Below are 25,280 nucleotides of genomic sequence, written 5' to 3' on the forward strand. Positions count from 1 at the left end.
TTAAAATCATGACTGACGTGAAGAAAGTAAATAAGGAAATGTTGTTTACTCCTTCTCATAACACAAACTAGGTCACCAAATGAAATTTGGTTTAAAACAAACAAAAGGAAAAATTTCTTCACACAATGCACAGTCAACCTGTGCAACTCTTTGCCAGAGGATGTTGTGAAGACCAAAACTGTAACAGGGTTCAAAAAAGAACTAGATAAATTCATGGAGGATAGGTCCATCAATGGCTATTGGCAGGGATGGGTATTCCTAGTCCATTTGCCCAAAGCTGGAAATGGGCGACAGGGAATGGATCACTTGATGGCCCCCGGGTAAAAATCTCATGATCCCTTGAGGAGTCCCAGTTTGAGAATCCCTGATCTAAAAGTATGTCTACTCTGTATCTGGGAGCAAGCCTACCAGCCTGGGTACAGAGACCCATGTTAATGGATCTTGCACTAGTGCTCTAAAAATAGCTGTGTAGATGGTGCTTTGACATTGCAGGTTGGCCTGGTATTTGAGCTCTGAAGCCCCCTTGGCCCCTAAGGCTTCAGAGCCTGAGCTCCAGCCAGAGGCACCACATCTACACAGCTATTTTTAGTGCCCTGTTGCGAGCCCCACTAATGCAAGTCTATGGGCCAATCTTGGAGGTTTGCTCTCCTATGCAGTGTAGACATACCTTAACAGTACATACCTTCTAATCCTCCACCTGCAAGCACAATACCTTACTATTACCTCAGCTGCTATATGTCACAGACCATACACCCCTTGTATGCAAAGAGAGTGTGGCTACAAGGGTGATAAAATGCTGCCACCGTTTCTAGGTGGCAGAACTAAGATTATGGTGCATAGTCTGTGATATAAAGTACGTGCTTGTGTGTGATGATAACATTATGTAATTTATATTAGATGAAAAGTTCAAAGGTTGAGTTCTTTTGGATTCTAGAATTACCACCAGACTTCTCATATTTTAATCTTGTAATTTTTTTCTCCCATGGATATGGTGGCATTTAAAACTTTTTTAGCTTTGACATAATATTGTCATAATGGATATAACAGCCTTTTTAAAAACTGTACTTTTTGACCGTATTCCTGAACAGAGCCATGGTGATAGCTTTACTTGGGAATGCGATTAAAAAAGGGTTCCAGCTATGCTTGAATACAGAATCATGTTTTAACTTGGGTGGGACAATTTTGTTCTAACTAGGCCCTCCGACAGTTGTTGCTTAGTGTGGACAGGGTTTCTGAATTTGTCCATTTGTCTTAATTTTACCCTCTCAGAACTTTGCTTGTGGAATCCCTGGGAGACTTTAGGGATTCCCCCACACCACATGCTTACATCACGCATTTCCTGTAAATAGAATAAACCTGACTTAGTGACCTGCTGGATGATTTGTCAAATTGGACATCAGTAAAGGTATAAGACAGCTCAGGTACGAGCATCTAACGTGGGGTGGGAGGAATAAATTAAAAAGGTGACAGCATTCCAAAGTGGAATTTTTTGAAAAAAAGGAAATTAATGCACCAAATTCCTGTTAAATTTTTCATTGTGAACTTTACTAATATTTCTTCTTTGTTCAAAACAATTAATTTTATTCTCGTACTTCAGAAAGTTCAGTTCTGAGCTGTTGGATAGGACTTGCTATCTTGTCTTCTAGTTATTGACGTGTTTGGGATGATAGTAGGAATTCAAACATTGATGGAATAAAACAAAGACCTTACATTTTCATATTTGCTTACTTTGGGAAAATTGCTTGATTGTATGGGCTTCTTTTTCACTAGGTTCTGGACTGTTTTTCCATGGTACCTGAAGTGTAACAGACAACTGCATTTCTTGTAGACAAATGGTATCTTTTGCAACTAGCTGAATATAAACATTGATTGACCTGGAAAACTGTATTTACAAGTTGATCTAATATGACTTCCTTTGATGCACAAGGCATATATAGTAAAACCTGTTTGAGAGAGACCAGCTGTTATGAGCAACTTCTTGCAGAAGCCATGGAATATGACCACTGTCTGCTGTGCAAATCTTTGAAGAGAGACCACGTCTTACAAGTGACCACTTTTGCTAACTCAGATGAGTGGTTGCTCTTGGCAGGTTTTGCTGTACTTAGCATTATAGATCCCCTAGGCACTGCAATCTTTCTGACACTTAAGCAGATGCTTAACTTTATGCACATAGCTTCAGTAGGGCTGGAATAGAGTAAAGTACATGTATTTGCAGAATGGGATCTTTAATATTCTAGGTCAGGGATTCTCAACCTTTTTGGGCTCAGGTCCCATTTGTAAATTCTTATGGTGACCCAGTAAATAGTCTGGAGGTGGAGGCCCTAGGGTAATTTCAGTCAGATCCTGCCCCTGGGGGTGAGAGGGTGGTCTTGCTAGCACTCACCCCGCAGTGACGGCTCCTGCAGCCCCTGTGCTGTGAGGCTGGTTGCACTGCACTTGGCTTGGCTCTCTACTCTGAGTGTTGCAACTTCTGGGGTTGCAGTGCCACTGAGGTTTGGCCCCGCTCACCTAACTGGATCAGTTCTGTGTGAGTGGCGTTGTGACCTGGCTCATGGGCTTGCAGTGCCACTCACTCAAATTTGGCCTACCTGGACTCCCATTGTCATGATGGCTGGACCAAACCTGAGTGGTGGTGAGATAAGAGGTTGCGGTCCCTGGAGCAGGGAGATGAGCCTGGCCAGTCCTGTGGGACAGGAGCCGCAGGAGCTGCCATGTGACCCTTTGAAATGTTCTGGATACCACATGGGTCTCGGTAACTGTAAAACAGCAAAAGGGGCTTGGAGGGGGGAAGCTGAATCTCATTAAACTTGCAGATTCTTTAGGAATGTGTAGAATTATATCGAAATATGCCTCTCATCAAAGACACAATTTTTTGAGGTGGGTTTCCCTCAAAAGTTCTAGACACAGACGTTCTAGAAATGTGGGTTTGCTTCTAGGTCATTGATCCGTTTGTACTAGAAATTAAACCGCTTACAAGTCTGTGGAGGGGAAGCCTCTCTTAAAAATTTCTTTGTTGGTTTTCCATAATAGCACTGTAAATTATACAATGAGAAATGTTACTATCAAACAATATTGGCATCTCAGTATATGTTTTTATATACTAGTGGTTATTTTTTCTAGTTTCTGTTGTACCAGTTAAAATATTTAGCACATTTTTAACAAGTTTCATCAAACTAAGTCCATCCATGATTTTTAACTTAATAAAAGAAAGAAAAAAAAAAAGGGATTATTGGAAGATTTTATTTAGTCTACCCTTTTACAGGGTTTGGGGAGTGAAAACACATTAGCCTAAAATTTTGGTAAAGCATGGAATCCTAGATTTAGGCTATTGATGTTTTATTTGTCATTTGCAAGAGTAAAAGAAATGTTAATCATTCATGATTTGAACCTTCCTTTTTATCCAGTTCTGATAGGTGTTTGGTTGTGATAATATTCAGTCATTTAAAAACTGTGGCATAGTCCCAGAAAATATATAAAATCTGGAGCTTGGCTGGAAATACGATAGCTTTGTCCAGAAAAATCAGTGATTTGATCTGCTGTTTTAAGCTCAAATTCTGCACAGATCTCCATATTGGTGGACCCCTGTGGCACATGATTAACTTTAGTGGAACCTGAAACTTCACAATGCTAGTTCTTGCATTTTGACTTAATAAATTTAAAGAAAAATATCTTTTCTGACAGTAATGCTTTAATCTTTTTTCTGAGCAGGCTAAAGTGTTACTGTCAGTTTTCATTAATACCTCAGATGTCTCTTGTACTTTTTTTCCATGGTCCCTGCAGAGGTGGATTAAGATATAGTAGGGTCCTGGACACAAAGAACATTTGGGCTTCCCACATGGCCCCCCGCCACTCCTTCTGTTTCCCTCCCCTCAAACGCCCTGGAAGCTGGACCATGGTATGAGCTTTCCAGGGAGCCTGGGCCACTGTGGGGAACCCTGGACCCTCCACCTGCTCCTGGGTGCAGGGACAAGGTCTTGGGACACAAGAACAGCCCCCTGGCCCCCAGCCCAAGGTAGGTGCAGGGTCTGGGACTCCCTACAGCTGCTCGGGCTCCCTGAGCAGCTCTTACCACAGCCTAGGGAAGTGGCTCTCAAACTGTGGGATATGCTCCCATAGGAAGGCATGGAGGAACGTTTGCTGGGATGCAGCAGGGCCCAGCCCTACCCCCATCTCCACTCTGTCCCCACACTAGCCCTGTCCCTAGGCCCAGCTCTGGCTCTGCTGCCACTCTCAGCCACCAACCACAGGTCCCAGCCCTGGCTCCTGGGGATGAGGGGGGCAGACTGGAAAAGTTTGGGGACCTCTAGCCTAGGATGACCATACTTCTCATTTTGGTTCCAGATGTCCCAACTTTTGTTTGGCAAAACTGGACATTTGCTCTTGCCAACTGATCACCAGTGTAACTAAGGCAATTTTTTCTCATCATAGCTACCTAAGCTGTCAAACTGCCAAGGCCATGTTCCCTCCCCCCAAGTCTCACACCATGTCCACTTTTCTTTTTCTTTCTACTCTACTCTATTTCCACCACTATTTTTGCTCCCTTTTTCTCTCTCTCCATTCCCCACATCTGGTCAGAGCAGGGCTTAGCTGTGGTTTTCAAAATGGTGCAGAGCAAGGTTTGTCCTTGCCTGTTTGCACTAAATTATGTTCAGCACCAGTTCAGCTGCCCCTGTTACTGACATTTGTTGTCATCAGTGAGTAATTTTCTTGGTGTAGACAAGGCTTATGAAGTTGACTCCTTCTGTGACATCGGGTAAACCATTAATTTCTTTGCCTTAGCTTTCCTGTCTGTAAAACTGGGAAAATAGGGCTTGGAATTTTGATCAGTATGAAAAATGGGAAGAGAGGGGCACCGGGGGAGGGGAGTGCAAAACAAGACCTTTGTTGAGAAGTCCCACCTGCAGTTGCTGAGATTCCTTCTAAGATGCTTTGACCTTGCTCAGAGGCTCCATCTTTAATAGCCTCTTGCTAGTAGATGTCTGAATTTGAAGATCTTCTTCCTTGTGTGTTGGAAGGGGGAATTTTTTTTTCTCCATCTTTGCCAGCACTCCAGCCCCTGTGTCTTCTGACTTTGAGTGGCGGTCTTTACTAGCGTCCTCCTGCCCAAGTCTTGGCTGGTATTGCTTGATAGGAGGATGCAGAGATGTCTCCTAGTAGATCCCTGGCTTGGCCTCCACTTTTTTTTTCATTGTTGCCTCTTGGATAGTGCTTGCTTCTGCTGTTTCTTACAACTTCCCCCATAACAGCAAGTTTCATTGCGGCCTAGAGATAGCTGAAAAGCAGTAGTGAAAATGACCAAAAACTTAATTTCACTGTGTTCCTCTTTGACAATGCAGTGAGTAATAGCAGAGGCTGTCTAAATACTCAGACTGCATTGCTTCATCGTCAGTTCACACTTGGAAGGTTTTTACCTAACTGCATGGAGTGGGGACTTAATTTTTAAAACATGAAAGGTTAGATTCTACAGAAATTGAGCTTAGATCTCCTTTCACCACTTCCAGGTCACCAGGGAAAGCATCTCCCCATAAGTGAATAATTTTTTTTTTCTTTTCTCCCAACACTGAGCATAATACTTCTCACATGGGTGGCAAGGATTAATTAATATTTGTAAAGTGTTTTGAAGTTCACAATTATATTTTATTCTTGATACACTTTTCTTCCAAAGCTTGCAGTTTGCATAGTTCAATTATCTCTGTTTCAGAGGTGGGAAAGCTGAGACAAAGAGATGTTGTTTAACAATAGACAAGTTACATAGCAAGTTATTGTCTGTTGGACCTAGAGAACTGTGGTCTCTTGACTCTTTGCCTGTGCTGTAGCCACTAGACTACAGTTCCTCTCTAGGTGGATATAAGACATCTTTCCCTGCCTCCCTTTCCCTGGTGAAGAGTGACTAAATCTCTCCTTGAGTTCAGTGGGATTTGCCAAGCACCTCTGAAAATCAGGCTAATATGAGCTGAATACTGGTGTGTGACGTGTATAGTCAGGAAAGGATCTCAACTTCCGCTTCTCACTATGCCAGCTGACTTTAGGATAATTGCAATGATTTAAGTACTTAAAAAAAGACTTTACAATTCTAAAATTGTTTAAATTCTAAACAAAAATTTGCTGCTCAGAAATCAGAATTATTCCTCAGTCCAAATCTTTTCTTTGTTTAGTCTAATCGGTAGTAATGTGTTTGGTAACAGAACAGTAAGAACTAATATCTTGTTCAAAGTAATATGGTTCATTTGGGAAAATTCTTATCTGTTAATGTTGCTGTTTTGGCTTACTTTATATAAAAAAAAAAAGTCACATTTTACCTGAGAACTTTTAGTTCTTCAGTTTTATGGGTGTTAATTTTGTGGAGCAAACCAGATGTATAGCTGTTTTTTGTTTTTTGTTTTGTTGTTTTCAACTTTGACTCTTAAGTAAAAAATGATTGTGTTGTACAGAAACTGAGCTAGTCAGTGTCTTCCAATAGGAACAAATACCTAATAAATATACCTTTTTTTCAATCAGTCATCTTAATTTTGGTGGATAGGAGCTGCTCATGTTTACTTTTACAGTAACTCTTACAATCTAAATTAATCTCTCTCCAACCAGATTTAATATAAACTCTTCCTAAACTTCAGGTCTGCTCATCAAGACTGCACAACTTGGTGCTGAAGTTTAAGGATGTGTTCACTATGAAGATGCTTGATCTTTATATGCGTAGTCTAATACAGTAGTTCTTAAATTTTGGGCCACTTGCTGCAAAAATCAGCACACAGCTGTGGCCCAGGTAACATACTCAGGGCCAGGTGTGTAGTGTGCATGCGTCCCACGTAATACACACAGCTGCATGCGTGGCCCCCAATGGAAAATAAGTTGAGAACCACTGGTCTAATTTTACAGTTTTTGCTCACTTGTGAAGCTTGCAAAAAAAGATAATTGGGGTCCAATGAGTCCAGGGGTTCTCAAATTTTTGTATTGGTGACCCCATTCACAGAACAACCTAAGAGTGCGACACTCCCCCCCATAAATTAAAAATACTTAAAAAAATAATAATAAACACTATTATAAATGCTGGAGGCAAAGCGGGGTTTAGCGGTGGAGGTTGAGAGCTCACAACCCCCGTGTAATAACCTCGCAACATCCAGTTTGAGAACACCTGTGTTAGTACAGTACAGACCCGTTTACGCGCGGATGTCAGTAGTCAAGCCATCATGACCGCATGTTAACGGACCATGGGTTAAGAGGGCCATGCTGAAAAAAGTGTCTGATTCGCTTTAAAAAGCCATTATTTTCTGCTCTTTCATGCTTGCATTTTTTTCTTATGAAGTCTGTCTTTCGCCGCAGATGAATTATTTTGATATTTTCTGCATTTTCGTCCTCCATAAATCTTACAACAGTTTCTACATCACTAAGGGCTTCTGTGGGTGAAATTTTTACCTTTTCAGTGACATTCTCATCATTGTCATTTAGGCCTGCGTTATTAGAATTCTCGCCATCGTTTTCGCAGTCCGACATAGCCTCGCAGCCTGTTAATATTTCTTCTGAGGACAGAAATTCTGAAATTGGGCAATCTTCATCCATCCCCAGCCACTTGGTTAAGATTTCCAGCGATATATCCAAACTAAAATCTTTCATCATTTGAAAGAGAAGTTTACCTTTATCCTGTTTTGTCTGTGTGTGTGTGTGTGTGTGTGTTTGTAGGACTACTTCTTTCGAAAATCCTTCAAAGTCTGGCTCTGAATCAGTGCCACTGTTGGAGTTTTCCGAGTGACAGAAAAGGCATCACCGAGATCCTTCATCCAGCTGTTTTCAATGGACTTTTGTTTTGCCCTGTCCCAAGCTTTTTTAACTAAATTAATTTCCTTCATGTTTAACTGTTTCAGAAATTCAGAAATGCCTGAAGATGTGCATGACCCGATTGCCGAAATCAGCTCTCATTGATGATTGTTTTTAAAATTCTGAATAATGCCTTGGTCTAAAAGTTCAATTTTTGATGTTGTCGAATGGAAGGTATAGTACTTGAATTTTTCTATCGCTCAATAACAGTGATTCGGCTGGAGGATGGTCTGGACAATTGTCAAGCAGCAAAAGTGCTTTGGCTTCGAGTCTTCGACCGCAGATGCTTACAAACAGCTGGAACAAAGCTGTTGTGGAACCAGTCCTCAAAAATGTGTCTTGTCATCCAAGGATTTTTGCTGTTAGTGTATATTACTGGCAGTTTGGCTCTATTGAGGTGATTAAAGCAGCGAGGGTTATGAAAGCGGCCAATGAGAAGAGGGGTAAGCTTATTGCTGCCTGTCGTCTTACTACAAAAAAGAGGAGTCACGCGATCTTTTATTTTTTTTAAATCCAGCTGTTTTCTGTGTCTTGTAATTAAAGGCTAAAGTCTTATCAGGTAGCAGTTTTGCAAATAAAGCGGTTTTATCACAATTATAAAGTTCTTCGAGGTAGTCTTCTTTTGTGAAATAGATTTTAACTTGGCGGGAAACGTGTTGGTGGCCGATTCATCGGCTGATCAGCTTTCTCCAGAAATCGATACCTGCGCTATACTATGACTCTTTTTAAAACTACTTATAAACCCCTTGCTGGCTTGGAATGATTCATCCCCCATTAAATTTCCAAATATTGTCGCTTGGGCTTGAGGAATTGGCCCACTTAGCGGCATTCCTTTCAGCCTTTCCTGAACAAACCATGTGCGCATGGCTTTGTTGTGGGTTTTGTTGAATAGCGCACATGTTTTCATGTAAGCCCCACAGCAGAATGGATATTTTGTACAAAGCCATTCAGTTTAGATTAGTTTTTTAGCCATCTTCGGAGAGTAGATTTGGAAGTCCCAATATCTTTTGAAACTTTGGCCTGGGTTTCTCGGCTATTTACTTGATCTGTTGCAGCTAGCTTTTCTTCTACAGTGTAGGAACGCTGATGCTTGCTTTCTACCATTATATTAGGCCTATGGTTAAAATTTTCTAATATAGTGTATATATTACTATATAATATATATATCTCTAGTGTGACAAAGACTAAGCGGGCGTGATACTACTTTACCAATATCGGTAAAGACGTACAACATGTTTCCACTCCACAGTTCCTGTCGATTTTCTGTCGATTTCTATGTCAGTGAGTTAGTGAGCAAATCTGTAGTGCTACATAGCAAGTTCCTGTACCACGTGTTAAGAAGTCTCGCATGTTAAATAGGTAGAACTGGGAGGCATGGTGCTACTGTGCTTTAAGTGGATACGCGTGTAAACCGGACTGTACTGTATGATTTTGAAAACGCACAATAGCTATAAAAATTTTTATAAAACTGCTTCTTTGTCTTTCTTTTTTTTTAAACAAACCATGTCTTTTTTCTTTTTAGGTGCCTACAGAAGAACCAAGTTACTTTTTTATTTAATCAGATCTAAACTGTTTAGTTACGCTGTTAATTTTTTTAAGCTTTTAAGGAATAGTAAAAATTGAATTCTGTATGGATCTGATACAATTACTGTCAGGTCTTTCACTTGAGAGACCAGGTGGGTGAGGTAGTATCTTTTATTGGATCAGCTTCTTTTGGTAAAAGAGAGGAGCTTTTGAGCTGCACAGAGGTGGTCCTCAGGTCTGAGAAACTTACTGAAAACATGGTCTTACAGTGGAAACTTACTGTGTCATAGCTAACTATCACTGTTCATTTTCTCCCTCACTACCTTTGAGTTTTTCTTTGTTCCATTTGGTCTATTGTATTTTTTCTCCCTCTGTCACAGAAGATTGTGTTGGTTTCTATAATTAACCAAAGCATCAGACTTTTTTTCCTTTTCTCTTCCAATTTTACCACTTTTAGCCTGGGATCTTCCTTTGCTCTTATTCCCTTGTTTTTCTCTGTGCTGTCTCATCCTTGTATTTTCCTCATGGTTCTATTTTTACTTTTCTCCACCTATCTTGGCTGAGTTAGGGTGGAGTATGAAGTTTACAGTGGTGCCATGCCCACACTCATGCTGGGCTGAGCAGAGTGGGGCTGCCCCAGTTGCTGTATCCCATTGCCTCTGACTGGCCCCTCATTCCATTTAGTTGATCTGGTAACTTTTCATGACATCAACTCCTGTCTTCTCTCTGCCAGCATTCCCAGTCTTAACCATGTATCAGCCAGTCTCTTTCCCTTTTATGTTCTCTCTCATGCTATCCTTACGCATGGGGAAAATTCCCTACTACAATAATCACTTCCTTATCCTAGGCTTTATTTGTTGCATACCATCCAAATTCAGCACTGAAAACAGAATTAATTTTTCATGAGCTTCTCATTGGCAATCTTACCTTAACATCTGTGTGCTTCATAAGCATTAATGAATTTATCTTCACAAGGTGAGGAGGCAGTGTTCTCACCATTTTACAGATGGGGAATTGAGTCACAAATAGTTCAAGGGCAAACTGTCAAGTGTTACTAATATTGGGTCCACAATTTGAGCTGCCTAGGGTCTGATTTTTCAGAGTATTTAGCATTTTTAGAGCCCTTCATGCATTTAAAACACAGCTCTCATTGACTTCACTTACAGTTGAGAGATTGCCCCTTGTGCAAATTAGGCCCTTGGTATCTCAAGATAGAGATTTAGAAAATGAGGAACATGCAGTTAGTTGCCACCTGTGGGAAATTTTAGTTTGTGACTTACCAAGCAACACATAGAAACTTTGTTCCAGAGACAGGAATAGAATCCAATTCTCCAGAGTGACATTCAGCTCCCTTAACTACAAGACCTTCCTTTCTCTTCCTACAATCCCCTGGCTTGCTCAGTACACACTTTTCAGCTTCTTCAGTAGTTGAGGCAAGGGTCCTGCGGACATCAGCCTCATTCTCCAAACAGCCCTGAACTCTGTCTACCCTATGAACTGAATGAGGTAGTGGTCCTGTGGAAAAAAATGTGTGACTTTGTAACTACAGATTGTATCAAAATGCATACATAAGGGGGACAAAAGTAACTTTGCCCATACAACCTTAATCTTGCCACTTAATTTGAGTGCTTTATTTTGTAACGTTAAGGTTCTTTTAATGTAGTTTTTGTAATTTGTAATTTCCTGATTTTTTTGAAAAGCCATTAAAGAAATCTGAAATTCGTCATATGAAACTATATTGATCTCCACATTGGTCATCAGAAGAGAGACCTTTTTAAATCCACAGCATACCCCTTAACTGCATGAGCTAACAGAATAATTGCTAGCAATTGAAGGCTGTGGTCTTTTCTGTGGATTTGTCAGTTAGTGGGGAATGGTGACACATTTTGCCCTTGAGTTTCACATTCATTTAGTAGACAACAAAGGAATGTTGAGACTCAGGAATAATGGTTTCAGTTCCAGATTCTGGAGGGTAATGTGCTCTGCTGGTTATCAACTCTTCTGGCCCTGCCCCTTCTTCTTTAATTCCTCAACTCCCCCTGGCCCTCCCCCACTCCTCTCTGTCCCCTGCTACTGCTCATCATCAGCTCTCTGCTTCTCACCTCTCTGCATTCAAGTCAGACTGCATCCTTCTCCATGCTGCCCTAGGTGCCAGCAGAAGGAACATTGAAAACATGGTGGGGAATGTACCTGTTCATCAGTTCCTGTGCCTGGAATAGCACTTGCTGGAAAAGTCGTCTTCAGCCATGGCTTGGAGTATGCTCAGTCACTTTTGGGGGTTGTGGTATGTTCAGACAGATAAGATCTTGAGTTATGTGGGGGTAGCGCAGTTTAGTGCAGACAAATTCTTTAAAGATTTTAGCTGTGAGCTAACAACTCTGTAGAGTTTGTGTGAAGTGATTCTCTCTCCTCCTCTCTTCTCTCCCCCTCCCGCCCCCGGAGAATCTAGAGCTTTTCAACAAAGTGGTTGTAAGAGTTTTTGGAATATGGACAACATTTTTCACTAACTTTTGTTTTCTTAAAAACTATTTTAGCTGAAACATTACAAAAATCTTCAGGCTGAGGCAGATGCCCAGTGTGGAAAATTTCAGCACAAGTGGTTGAAGTTTTACAGTTAAAGCTACTGAAAACAGTGTTTTATAATGAAAAGTAAGGCAGCCTTACCTATATTCATAATTATCAGCTTTTTCTGTAATTGATGAGAGACTTCAAATTGTGCTTGATGATGAGCATGACTGAAGAGTAGAAGAGGAACAGAGTATTTGTTGAATTTAGAAAGCATTTAAAAGAAAATGTTGAGGATTTAACAAAATTGAACTATGTCAAGATTCAAGAATGAAATTAAAAAGTTGCCTCTATTTTCCCTGTTAGTATAAGAATGTTGCTGACCATCATAGCAGAGCATGTGGATCACTGCTATACAAGTTCTTTGCCACTTGCAGCTAACCTGCAGTGAGTTATTTGGTTACATAGTTTAGGGGGATAGCTTATAGTCCATAATTAATGAGAGAAATATAGTGTAGAATTCTCACTTTGTTCAAAGTTTTTTTTTTTTAAAATCTACTTTTTAAGGAAAACTTAAACGCTTCCCAGTATAACTTATTTAGAAGAAAAGTCTGAAGTGGGACACCATCATCTTGTGGTGTTTTAGTGCCATGGCAATGGTTTTAATGTTGCCCATCTCAAGCTATATCTTCACTTAAAATTCTACAGCACACAGCTGTAGCGCTTCAGTGCAGACACTTGTCATAGTGATGGGAAGGGTCCTCCATCACTGTAGTTAATGCACTTCCCCCAAGGGGCAGTAGCTAGGTTGACGGAAGAATTCTTCTGTTGGTTTAGTGCTGTCTACACTAGGAGTTAGGTTAGTGTAGGTATGTGTCTCAGGGTGTGGATTTTTCAGACCCTTCAGAGAGAGCTATGCTGATGGAAGTTCAGTGTAGAACTAGAGTGGTAGGAGTGCACATGGTGCTAATGCTTAGGTGTAGTTTCATAGGGAATGGCATGAGTGACATTTACGGCTGGCAGTATATGAATATTTATTACTGATAGATCACTTTAAAAAAAATTGGTGAATGTCTTTTAAATGAAGGCACCTTGAATGTGTACAATATATTGGACTTATTACAAATCTTTATCTGCACACTGTGCAGATGCACAATCAGCTGTGCGTGAGAACACATTTTTAGTACCACCAGTGAGTGAGCTTGGGAAATACTGCGATGTTTTCCCTTCTCTCAATCAAGAAGAAGCCTAATGAGCCTAGAAGAGTCCACTGAGATGTGTGAGCCCTCTCAATGAGAAGCCAAGCGTAAGAAGCCCAGCAGACCATGTGAGCCTCTTTGAGAGGTAGCCAGACCCATAATGGATGTATTCATATGCCCCTGAAGGGAAAGTGGGATTAAGGAGCCCAGATTGTGTACATGGTTACATTTTGCACATCTGCAAAATCTGTGGTGTCTAATGGGTGGAGCTCAGAATAATGCCCCAGTACCATTTTTTGAATCTGATCCCTAACCAAAATGTAGTTTGCTAATGTGTAATTTAAAAAGTTAGCTAACTTGTAAATTATTAACATGACTGTGAAATGTAGACTCCTGCAGGCATAGTGTAAAACGTTAAACAGATCACTGAAGACCTCAGAGTGCTGATGTTCAAAAAAAAAAAAAAAAAAAATCTTTGCAAAGGCAGACCTCAAAATGTAATCCCATCTCTGGTTTTATCAGTTTGGGGTAGGGAATACTCTAGCGTTGTCCCTTGTGCCAACTTCATTAAGTCCAAAGGACTGACAGTCTCCTCCTAAAGTCTACAGCTAAGAGGGAAATGGGGCTTGCAGGACCAAGGTGTAAGGTAAGAACTTTCCTACATCTCCTAAGGATCACTGAGGTTTTGACACCACTATCCTAAAACCAGACCTTATTAACACTGCTGGATTAGGCCTATCCCTTTTGTGGACATGCTAGAGTTTGAAGGAACAGGGTTTCTCTCCATTAGTCTCTAGGACTAGACTGGAAAAAGTCCAACCTCAAACTAAAGAATTTCCCACTCAAACTACGCAAATTCATGAAGTGAAGGTACCAGATGCATATCAGTAGTTTGACTGCACTTTACCTTAGAGGAACCTGAGATTATAAACAAACCAAAAAAATCCTTTAAACTCAAGATGTAGAATTATGGTTGCACTTCTTAAGGAGGGCATTCAAATGGCCTTAATTTGGGTCTGAGAATTAGGAACTAGTATTGTCTATCCATAAGTTTGTGATCACACAGATAGGATGTCTTACTCATAATTGAATAGTGATTGCACTGCTTAGTGTCTTCTTTTACAGTCATACATATCTCTCTCTGGGCTTGGCTATACTTGCGAGTTCGAGCGCAATAAAGCAGCCCCGTGTGCCCTAGCTGACTACCTGTCCACACTCGCAAGGCGTGTAGAGTACTCTGACTCCAGGGCTAGAGCGCTGCTGGTACTCCACCTCGGCAAGAAGATTAACGCTTGGTGCGCATTGGCTGAAATGCTCAGTGTCAGTGTGAACGAGGTGTTGCATTACTGCGCTCTGATCAGCCTCCGGAAATGTCCCATAATCCCCTTAAGTCAAGTGACCATTCTTGTCATTGTTTTGGAATCGCTGCAGGAATGCGGATATGCCCTTTGAAAGCTCTGTTTCTGACAGACAGCATCTGCTTTGAGACAAAGCAGTCGTTACTGTGGAATGCTGTGTGTGTGTGAGAGAGGGAGGGGTGGGAGGGGAGTGTCTACTGCTGTCTGAATTTACAAGACAGCATGCTGACATGCTCTCAGCCCCCCAAAAACCCACTCTCCCCCTATACACACAACACACTCCCTGTCACACTCCACCCCACCCACTTGAAAAGCATGTTGGTGGGATAGCTACTTCAATGCACTGCTCTCTGTGGCCGTTGCAAGAGCTTGTAATGAGGCCATGTGAGTGCACTTGCAGCTGTCAGTGTGGACAGATTGCAGCAGTTCCCTACTGCGCTCTGCGAAGGCTGGTTTAACTCAAAGGGCTCTACGGGTATGTCTACATCTACAATTTTGCAGCGCTGGTTGTTACAGCTGTATTAGTACAGCTGTATAGGGCCAGCGCTGCAGAGTGGCCACACTTACAGCAACCAGCGCTGCAAGTGGTGTTAGATGTGGCCACGCTGCAGCGCTGTTGCACACCGCGGGGAAGGAGACCTGCTTGGAGGGAGGGTCGGGGAACGCCAGAGCACACCGCGGGGCTGGAGACCTGCTTGGAGGGGGGGGTCGGGGAACGCCAGAGCACACCGCGGGGAAGGAGACCTGCTTGGAGGGCAGTGGAGTTTGCTTGATTACCAGAGAGGCTTCCTCAGGTATGCTGGGATACCTGCTTATTCCACGGAGGTCAACAAAAATGCTGGTGAGTGTCTACACCTGATGACCAGCGCTGGTGATCCAGCGCTGGATCCTCTACACCCGAGGCACGACCGGGTGTACGACCAGTGCTGCAAACAGGGAGTTGCAGCGCTGGTAATGCCCTGCAGGTGTGTACACATCCTAAGTTGCAGCGCTGTAACCCCCTCACCAGTGCTGCAACTTTGTAGTGTAGACAAGGCCTACATCTGCAGATGTAGCCATGCTCTCTGTCTTGTGCTCTCTCACACACACAATTAAAAAAAAATACTTAATAGAAGGATAGCAACATGAAGGCAATCATTCTTCATTGTTAAGGGTCCAATCCTGCCAGATGCTGAGGACACTCATCTTAGTAGGAAGTGATCAGCACCTTACAGGATTGAGCCCCATGAATCAATATGCCATCCGGTTGGCCAAGTGTCAGGCAAAGAGGTAGCGTGTCTCCACATATAAACCTTGTATACCCAGATCATGAGGTTAGCTCCTACTAAAGAGAGCAAAAGTTAGTGTGGTAACAAAGCAGTACATCCAGTATCAGATGTGTGTATGAAATAAATGAGAAAATCAGTGTTCTGTGATACACAGTTTTGATAATCTACATGTAAAGAAGGGAAGGTGATAGGCTGACTTCTCAGGACAGAATTACGGTAGTTTGTGTGCTGTGCTTTTCAAAGCAAGGTACTATCTTTCTACAGCCATAAAAGGAGACTCCATGCTCTGTTAATGATCAGTGCTATTACTGGTGTTGACTTAGTCCATGCTGGGTTGTCTCCATCCAGTGGGACAGTCGCTTTCTTGAAATGACAAATTAGTTTACTTGCAAAAGGGATGTGTGGGGGAAATAAAACATAAAATTTGATGAAATTCCCTACTAATTATTAGGCGATTCTTTTGCTACTATAAACGGGTGGGGAGATGGATGTCTGTTTAAGGAATGTGATTGATTATTGAAAAAGGTTTGGTATCTTCCCTCCCCCCCCCACCCCACTGGGTCTGAGGTCCCTTCCAATTTATTCAGGAATGTTTAAGGAAACTAACTTTTGTATTTCACCTCATCCAGCATTTTTATGGATTTATCAAAATAGGTTCATTCTTATTAATGTGTATAACTGTAGTGCCTAGGAGCTTTAGTCATGCACCAGAACCTGCTGTGGTAGATGCTGTACAAACACAAAACAAAAAGACACTCCCTGCCCCAAAGAATTTACAATCTAAAACAAAAGGCAACAGATTGACAGATGAGGGAATACAAGGAAACAATGAAACAGTATTGGTCAGTATGATAGGCTGCTTGTGTGTTGAGCATATTGCCTAACTGTTAAGCATTTTGTTTTTTGTAAGCATCACAGCAAAGTTTTGAGGGTTTTCAAGGTGGGTAATGAGGTAGCTATGTGGATGTTTACAGGGAGCTTCTCCCAACTTTAAAAGGAAGCATGGGAGAAAACATGAAGTTGCTTGTGGGAAAATTTTAAGTGGGTGATGGAGGCTGGCATCATGGCCAAATGGATATAACAGTCAACATCTCAATAGAGAATGAGATGTTAGGGAAGGGTAGACCTTAAAGGGTCTCAAAAGTGAAGATAATCAGCTTATGTTTGAAGTGATAAAGAAGGGGGAACCGGCAGAGAGATTTGAAGAGGGACGTCATTGCCAAAGTGATGGACTAAGAGATGGTCTTTGGAGAAGCATTCGAAAGGATATGAGTGGAGCAAGATTACGGTTGTCAAGACCAGAGAGAAGGATGTTGCACTAATTGAGATGTGAGCTCTGATTTTTTTTCAGCTGTGTGGATGGACAAGAAAGGTCATCTCTTAGAGATACTATGCAGAAAAGAATTGGCAAGACTTAGACAGAGCCTGGATGTGAGGACATGGAGATGTTCAAGCTGAAGATGATGCCCAGGTTACAGACTTAAGTAACTGGCGAGTTCAGACCAATGGTCCATCTAGCTCAGTCTCCTGCCTTCCAACAGTGGCCAGTGCCAGATGCTTCAGAGGGAATGAACAGAACAGGACATCATCAAGTCGCACATCCTCTGTTGTCCAGTCCCAGCTTCTGGCAGTCAGAAGTTTACGAACACCTGTAGCATTAGCCAAGATGCCATTCAGCATCCCTGAATGATCTTGGCTAATAACCATTGATGAACCTCTTCTCCATAAATTTATCTAAATCTTTTTTTGAACCCAGTTATACTTTTGGCCTTCACAGCATCCCCTGGCAATGAGTTCTACGGGTTGACTGTGTGTTGTGTAAAGAAGCACTTCCTCATTTGTTTTAAACCTGCTGCCTATTAATTTAATTGGGTGACCCTAGTTCCTGTTATGTGAAGGAGTAAATAACACTTCCCTATTCACTTTCTCCACACGGTTCATGAGTTTATAGACCTCTATCACATCCTCCCTTAGGTTTTTTTATAAGATGAACTATCCCAGTGTTTTTAATCTCTTGTCACATGGAAGCTATGCCAACCCCCTACTAATTTTTGTTGTCCTTTTCTATACCTTTTCCAATTTGATGTGGGTTGACAAAAACTGCAAGCAGTGTTCAAAGTGTGAATGTACCATGGATTTATATAGCGGCATTATATTTTCTGTTTTCTTATCTATCCCTGTCGTAAAGGTTCCTGAACATTGTTAGAATTTTTGACTGCTACTGCATGTGGAGTGTTTTTTTCCCAGAGAATATCCACAATGACTGCAAGATCTTTCTTTAGTAATGGCAGGTAATTTAGACCGTTATTTTGTATGTGTAATTGGGATTGTTTTCCAGTGTGCATTACTTTGCGCTTATCACCATTGTGTTTCATCTGCCATTTTATTGTCCAGTCACCTCTGTATGTTTTCATGGTAATCTTAACTATTTTGGACTTCACCATCTTGGCTAATGTAGTTACATTTATTCACTTAAATTTGTTGCTGATTATGCGCTATATGTGTATTATGACTTTTAAAACAAACTTTGTATTTGTGGATAATCTAAGCACTATACCCATATGTACAGACACTTTTCTTAATCTGTGTATTATATAATGTTTTAGCATTAGCTTTAATACAGTTTATCTGCAGACTTTTCCACCTCACTGTTTACCAGCTTTTCCATATAATTTATGAATATACTGAACAACACATTGCCAGTACAGATCCTTGGGGGACCCTGCTATTTACCTTTTTCCATTGTAAAAACTGAACCTTTATTTCCTGTCTTTTAACCAGTTACTGATCTATAAAAGACATTATATCCTATTCCATATTTGCTTAGTTTGACAAGACCCCACACGGAAGACTCTTGAGCAAAGACTTTGACAGTTCAAGTACAGTGTATCAAGTGGATCACCTTTATCCACGTGCTTGCTCATACCCTCAAATAATTCTAATAGATTGGTGAAGCTTGATTTCCCTTTACAAAAGGAATGTTGACTCTTCCCCAGAATATCATGTTCATCTATGTTGCCTGTTAATTCTGTTCTGTACTATAGTTTCAACCAGTTTGCATATTATGGAAGTTAGGTTTACTGGCCTGTAATTCTCAGGATTGCCTCTGGGGCCTTTTTTAAAAAGTCAGCATAACATTGGCTATCCTCCAGTCATCCAGTACAGAGTCTGATTTATGCAATGGGTTACATACCACAGTTGGTAGTTCTGCAATTTCATGAGAGTTCTTTCAGAATTTTTGGGTGAGTACCATCTGGTCCTCATGATTTATTACTGTTTAATTTGTCAAATTGTTCCCAAACCATCTCTATTGACACAACAATCTTACACAGTTGTTCAGATTTGTCACCTAAAAAGAATGGCTCAGGTATGGGACTCTCCCTCACACCCTCTGCAGTGAAGACAGATGCAAAGAATTCATTTAGCTTCTCTGCAGTGGCCTTGTCTTCCATGAGTGCTCCTAATCATCCTTTGGCTCCCTGATTTTTTGGCAGGCTTCCTGCTTTTGGTGTATTTCTGATGATGGTGGTATCCACTGTGTGTGTGTGGGGGGGGGGGGAGGTCTTGTGAAAGTTGTGGAAAATTAAGAGCATTCTTTTAACTATTTTTAGCTTTAGGAGTTGGCTTGACAAGGAGAGGTCAGATTAACTTTAGACCAGGGGTCGGCAGCCTTTTGGAAGTGGTGTGCTGAGTCTTCATTTATTCACTCTATAAGTTAAGGTTTCGCGTGCCAGTAATACATTTTAACATTTTTAGAAGGGCTCTTTCTATAAGTTGATAATATATAACTAAACTATTGTTGTATATAAAGTAAATATGGTTTTTAAAATGTTTAAGCAGCTTCATTTAAAATTAAATTAAAATGCAGAGTACCCCAGACGAGTGGCCAGGACCAGGCAGTGTGAGTGCCACTGAACATCAGCTCGCATGCCGCCTTCGGCACACGTGCCATAGGTTGCCTACCCCTGCTTTGGACAGAAGGAGACAGGTCTGGAGTAGAGAGGTAGCTCTGTAAATTATCAGCATAAAGGTGGAAGTTTAATTTGTGTTTGTAGGTGAGATTACCCAGCCCCAAAAAAAGTGCATAGGGAGAACAGCTAGGGACCAAAGACAGAGCCTTGTGGAAACTCTGAGATAGCATCCTGCTTTCTGTCTCTAAGGTGTTTGGCTGGCTGACTTTTGCTCATATGCTCAAGGTCTAACTGATCACAGTATGTGGGTTCAGGAAGGAGTTTTCCCTGAGGCCAGATTGGCATGACCTTGCTAGTGGAGTTTGCTTGTGGAGCAGGTCACTTGCTGGAAACGTGTGGGTATATCTCACTTAATCAATTCCTGGCCATTTCAGGGCCCTCAGGCATTGGTGCACCACAGTCTCTGCCTGTAGCACAATATTAGTTTAGTCTCCTGTGAGCAGTAATATTTTTGTCTAATTTTGTTTGTTGTGGTTTAGTGTGCAGGGTGCTGGGTGGTGTTGGCCTCTCATATATCTGAGGATGTCAGATTAGATCATCTGATGGTCTCTTCTGGCCTTAAACTCTGATGACTTTCACAGAAAGTTGGAGGGTGGATGAAGAGGATACTGTGAAAGACATACTGAAGGAGCAATTAGAGCGGTAAGAGGAGAACCATGAAAGGACAGAGATACCAAGGGAGGGTAAGATTTCAAGAAGACCATGGTTGAGTGTCAGCACGAGCTGACAGGTCAAGGAGGATGAGGATGGAGTACTGGTTCTGAATTTAGTTAAGGACAGTGGTCTCAGAACTGTGGAGCTTGCACCCCCCCAGGGGGATGTGGAGGAATGTTTGGGGAGCTGCAGCCAGGGTCAGCCCCCACGGGGGGTGGGGAGAGAGTGCCGCCGTGGCACCAGCCTTGACCCTCTTACCCTTTCTATGCACCCCCAGGAGCCACAGCCCCACTCTCATGTGGGGTGTGTGTGCTGCTGACAGGGATATGGCGGGGTAAAACTGTGAGAAGTTTGGGGACCGCTGAGCTAGGAAGAGGTCATTAGAGACTTTGGCGAGAACAATTTCAGTGGAGTGCCAGAGGCAGAATCCAGAGTGGAGAGCATCTAGGATAGAACTAAAGAAGAGGAACTCCTGACAGCTATTGTAAAGAGCGTGTTCAGTGAGCTTAGATATGAAAGGAAGAAGGGCTATCTGGAGAGGCCAATAGGATAGGAGTGAGTTTTTTAAGATGGAAGCATGATTGTGTTATGCTGGGAAAGACCTAGAAGAATGTGATGTTAAGGAGAAGATTAAGGGAGGGAATGAGAGTAGGCATGAGGGAGATCAGGATATGGAATGGGGGTACTGAGGCAAATGGAGGGGTTAGAGGAGGCAAGCAGAAAAGAAACTTTGTCATGGGGAAAGGGAAGGCAAGCTGAGGGGGGGGGCAAAGGTTATATTGTGTTCTGCCGATTTCTTCTGAGAAAACTGACAAGATGCTGTACAGAGAGAGAAGTGGAGACAGGAGGATGAGAGGGGTTTGAGGAGTGACTTAAAGGCATTAAATTTTAGTCAACTTTAAAGTGAACAGTCTAAGGTTCTTGTTTTGCATTTTGTTCAAAACTGGTCACATTTGCAATAAAATAACGGCCAAGCAAAAGCATCAGTGATAACTTGGATGTACAGTAACTCCTCACTTGTCATTGTCCCGGTTAATGTTGGTTCGTCGTTAACGTCGCTGATCTATTAGAGAACATGCTTGTTTAAAGTTGCGCAATGCTCCCTTATAACTTGGCAGCTGCCTGCTTTGTCCGCTGCTTGCAGGAAAAGCAGCCTGTTGGAGCTAGCTGGTGCAGGCTTGGAACTGGGGTGGGCTGACAGCCCCACTACTGAGGGAGCTTGCTGGCACAGCAGCTGCTGTCTCAACTTGCTGATCTTTTTAAAAAGGCAGTGTACTTAGAGTGGGGTCTACGTACTTAAATGGGCAATACATGTCACTCACACACGGTGTGTGTCTTTCTCACGCACACACACGCCCCCCTGGTACTTTGGAAAGTGGAGAGAATGGTGCGCTCCAGTGGGATAGCCTGGGTTCTTTATCACATTCGGTTTCCACAGGTGGGATATTTCCCAGTTTGCTGCCACTGCCATGTCTGTTGTGTCTCCGCCCGCCATTTGTGCTGCCTTGTAGAGTGAGGCTACGTTAACAGCATGTGTTAACTAACCCTTGAGGGCTCAGCCAAGTGCTAGTTCATCATTTCACAGCAAGGCATTCTCTGGGAAATATCGCACCCTCTAACTCCACCACTTCGACCAAGCTTCACAATCATTATTGCTGTGTACCATATTACATTGTTGTTTAAAACTTATAGTGTATATCTATCATATCTATATAGCTATCTAATGTCTTCTGTCTGGCAAAAAGATTTCCCTGGAACCTAACCCCTGCACGCCCTCATGTACATTAATTATTATGGGGAAATTGGATTAGCTTAACATCATTTTGCTTAGTCGCTTTTTTCAGAAATGTAAATACGTTGAGAGAGGAGTTACTGTAATTGTTGTTGACAATTCTTATATTTATCTACCAAAGATGCAACAGAGAGACAATCAAAACTTGTTATAAAGTCTAAACATTTTTTGTCCTTGTTTGTCATGGGATGTTGTCTTAATGATTGAAATGCAAGTAGTGCCCAACAGAAGAAAGAAGATAGGTATAATACACTCACCTTTTTGTGTCTTTCTGGTATACCTGAAAGTTCACACTTCAGTGTTTTGTTAAGCAATACATACTAGAAGCCAGTATAGTAGGTAAACTGTTAATTGACTTTTTAGGCTATTTTCTCTATATGGATGTGATTTGACGCTGGGAAGGTACAAGACCCTAATCTATCTTGGACGCTGGGAAGGTACAAGACCCTAATCTATCTTGGATTGTCAAGTACAGCTGATTGGAAAGGGGGGAAAACAGCAAAAAATGTCAGATTTTTTTCCCTGTTGTATCTTTGTCAGACTTCTGAACTTTTCAAAATTTCCCAACCAGTTATATTGCCAAGAGTACTTCTGTGGGAGGCTGTCCCTTAGTAGATCTGAAAAACACAAAATGAAAGCATGGTATTGTATTGTTTATCAGGCATGTGATTACGTCCTATTCGGTCTAAAATGTATATGTGCAATACTCCTTTTTTTTAATTTGAGATTGCCGCTATAAATTTTGCCCCAGGTGAAGAGAAAAACCTTTAATTTCTTTCCATTGACACACATTTGGTAATGAAAGTCTAGGATAGACAAGAAAGGGTTTTCATAGTAGGTAGAAAGCACAATCAAAAATTTCAAAAATCTTTTAACAATTTGAAGGCTATTCTAGTAGGAGTGATTCTATTAGGAAGCTCACTATTTTTTAAAAAGAACAAGAGTACTTTTGGCACCTTAGAGACTAGCAAATTTATTTCAGCATGAGCTTTCGTGAGCTACAGCTCACTTCTTTGGATGCATAGAATGGAACACACAGACAGGAGATATTTATACATACAGAGAATATGAAAAGGTGGAAGTATGCATGCCAACAGGAAGAGTCTAATAAATTGAGATGAGCTATAAATATAAATATCTCCTGTCTGTGTGTTCCATTCTATGCATCCGAAGAAGTGAGCTGTAGCTCACAAAAGCTCATGCTGGAATAAATTTTAGTCTAAGGTGCCACAAGTACTCCTGTTCTTTTGCGGATAAAGACTGACACGGCTGCTACTCTGAAAACTATTTTTTAAGTCGTTGTACACATTTTCCCACTCGCTTGTTTCTTTGCCAAACTTGTCTAACATCAGTTGCTTTTTTCCAACTTGCAAACTTTAGTTTGTTTTACTCACAGATATGTGACCAAGGTCTAATTTTTCTCTTCTTTTACAACCTAAACAACGCAGCTCTCACTTTTTTCAGTTTCAATTTTAGAACAACTGAATCTCTGGTTTTCACCCACGTTAGCCAATAAGTGCAAACTCAGAACAGGAATGGTCAGAGTGCGTAACCCCTTATTTACCATAGATTTCTACACAGGATCTGTAGTTTTGGATTCTTTCCTCTGTTTTGTGAGTTGGAAAAGCAATTTATTAACATATAATTTATGTACTTTTTGCAATGTACTAAGGCATACTGATGTCACCATAATGCCACAATTATGGCATCTGTATAGTTGAGGATGCAGTTTTTCCCTTCTCCATTAGCCTTAATGATCCTTGAGATCCTGGTTATCTATTGCTTTAACAACCCCCTAGATCCTACATTGTAATTATATAGGTTTTGAAGGAAGTCTGTTCTTCCATTTGCCTGAGGACTTTCTATTTAAAGAGGTGAGGCACTTGTCCCTTCAATCTTTGAATGTGCTTCCTTTTCAGCCATTCTGTCCCATTGTCTGTCGTGTGAGCCAGACCCAGGAATGGGAATTGAAATCTGGTCTTCCACTTGACAATTTGGAGCACTACCTGGTCCACTTTTTCACACTGATTTCATGGAATGGAAAAAGAGCATCTTACCGTAGGATACTGAAAGCTATGAAGGTAATGGCACGTTGTCTAACAGTTCTTAAATATAGCAATACTGTACAAGATTCAGATTTTTTAAATCAACAGTTCTGACTTGGAAATGTTAGCTAAAATAAGAGTTTCAGACATAGATTGTACTGCGGTTCATGGGCTCCTCCATATCAGTTTGGTTTCAAGGATCCGAAACAGTTGTCTGGAGAGCTAAAAGTAGTTCTGTTGCTGACATAAGCAGCATCAAGCTTCTCTGGATCCGTCTAGATCAACTCATATTCAGTGCTGTAGTCCAGTGTCATCAGTCGTGAAGCCACTTTCAAAGTGGTTCTATGTCTGACATAAGCATCATTATATGTCTAGAGATTTTCTGGATCAGCAGAGTCCAGTGCCAAGAAGCAAACACATTTGCCTATGGAGCAGAGCTTGCCAAAGAGGCGATGGTTTCCAGATCTGTCTGCTTAGGGCTTCCGGCTCTGTTGTCCATGCTCAGTTTAAGTGGTATGGAAATCTATAGGTCTATATTGGTTGACAGTCTGGTGTTTAGGATCAGTCACTGCACAGAGCATCTCCTTAACATGACTCTGGATGGACATTGAGATCTGTGTGGAGATTTCTTGGTTTTCTTATTCATTCTCTTGGGTTAGATTTCAGTTTGGTGTTATACTAGACCAGCTTTCACTTCACTCATGTCCAGTGCCATACATACTCCCGCTATCTCCTTTGTAGTCCTGTAGTAGATTCATGATGACCCTCTGGATTACTGACTAGCTGCTGCAACTTGCTTCCAGTACTAAACCACGAAGAGCACTTTTTGGAGTCCAATCCTGGAGCCTCTCTGGTATGGAGTGGGCAGCTATAATCCCTAGCACCCTCCCAGAGTATGGAATTGGTCATTGCTGTTCCTGTGATGCTGAGCCCCACCTTGGTGTTAGAAAGCACCTCCTTGGATCCAGTTGGAGCAGTCATGCTTTGTATTTGAGCAAGTCACAGCAGCTCTAGCTTTGTCTGCCAACAAGTTATCGTAAATAATCAATCTGTATCAGTTCCTTGAGCGTTTTTAAATTCAGCCCAGTGTCGCCTTACGGGAAGAAACACTAGTTTAGGAACCAATGGATTTACAGTTAAGGATAAAGACTTTCA

General features: G+C 41.6%; 1 protein-coding gene across 4 annotated transcripts in view; it reads left to right on the top strand.

Moving 5' to 3' along the window:
* Positions 1-25,280, top strand: part of USP9X (ubiquitin specific peptidase 9 X-linked) — a 212,498-nt gene that overhangs the window by 5,161 nt on the left and 182,057 nt on the right. For 2 of the 4 annotated variants that reach the window (XM_030576179.1, XM_030576205.1), the window contains exon 2: positions 24,000-24,161. The exons of 1 other annotated variant lie outside the window; for it this stretch is intronic. The gene's annotated coding sequence lies outside the window, so the exon portion shown is untranslated. Of the gene's footprint in view, positions 1-20,184; positions 20,277-23,999; positions 24,162-25,280 lie in introns of those variants that run through there. One more of the 4 variants, XM_030576197.1, reaches the window with a different exon arrangement.

Source organism: Gopherus evgoodei, chromosome 1 (genome assembly GCF_007399415.2).
Source record: "Gopherus evgoodei ecotype Sinaloan lineage chromosome 1, rGopEvg1_v1.p, whole genome shotgun sequence".
Classification (NCBI taxonomy): Eukaryota; Metazoa; Chordata; order Testudines; family Testudinidae; genus Gopherus; species Gopherus evgoodei.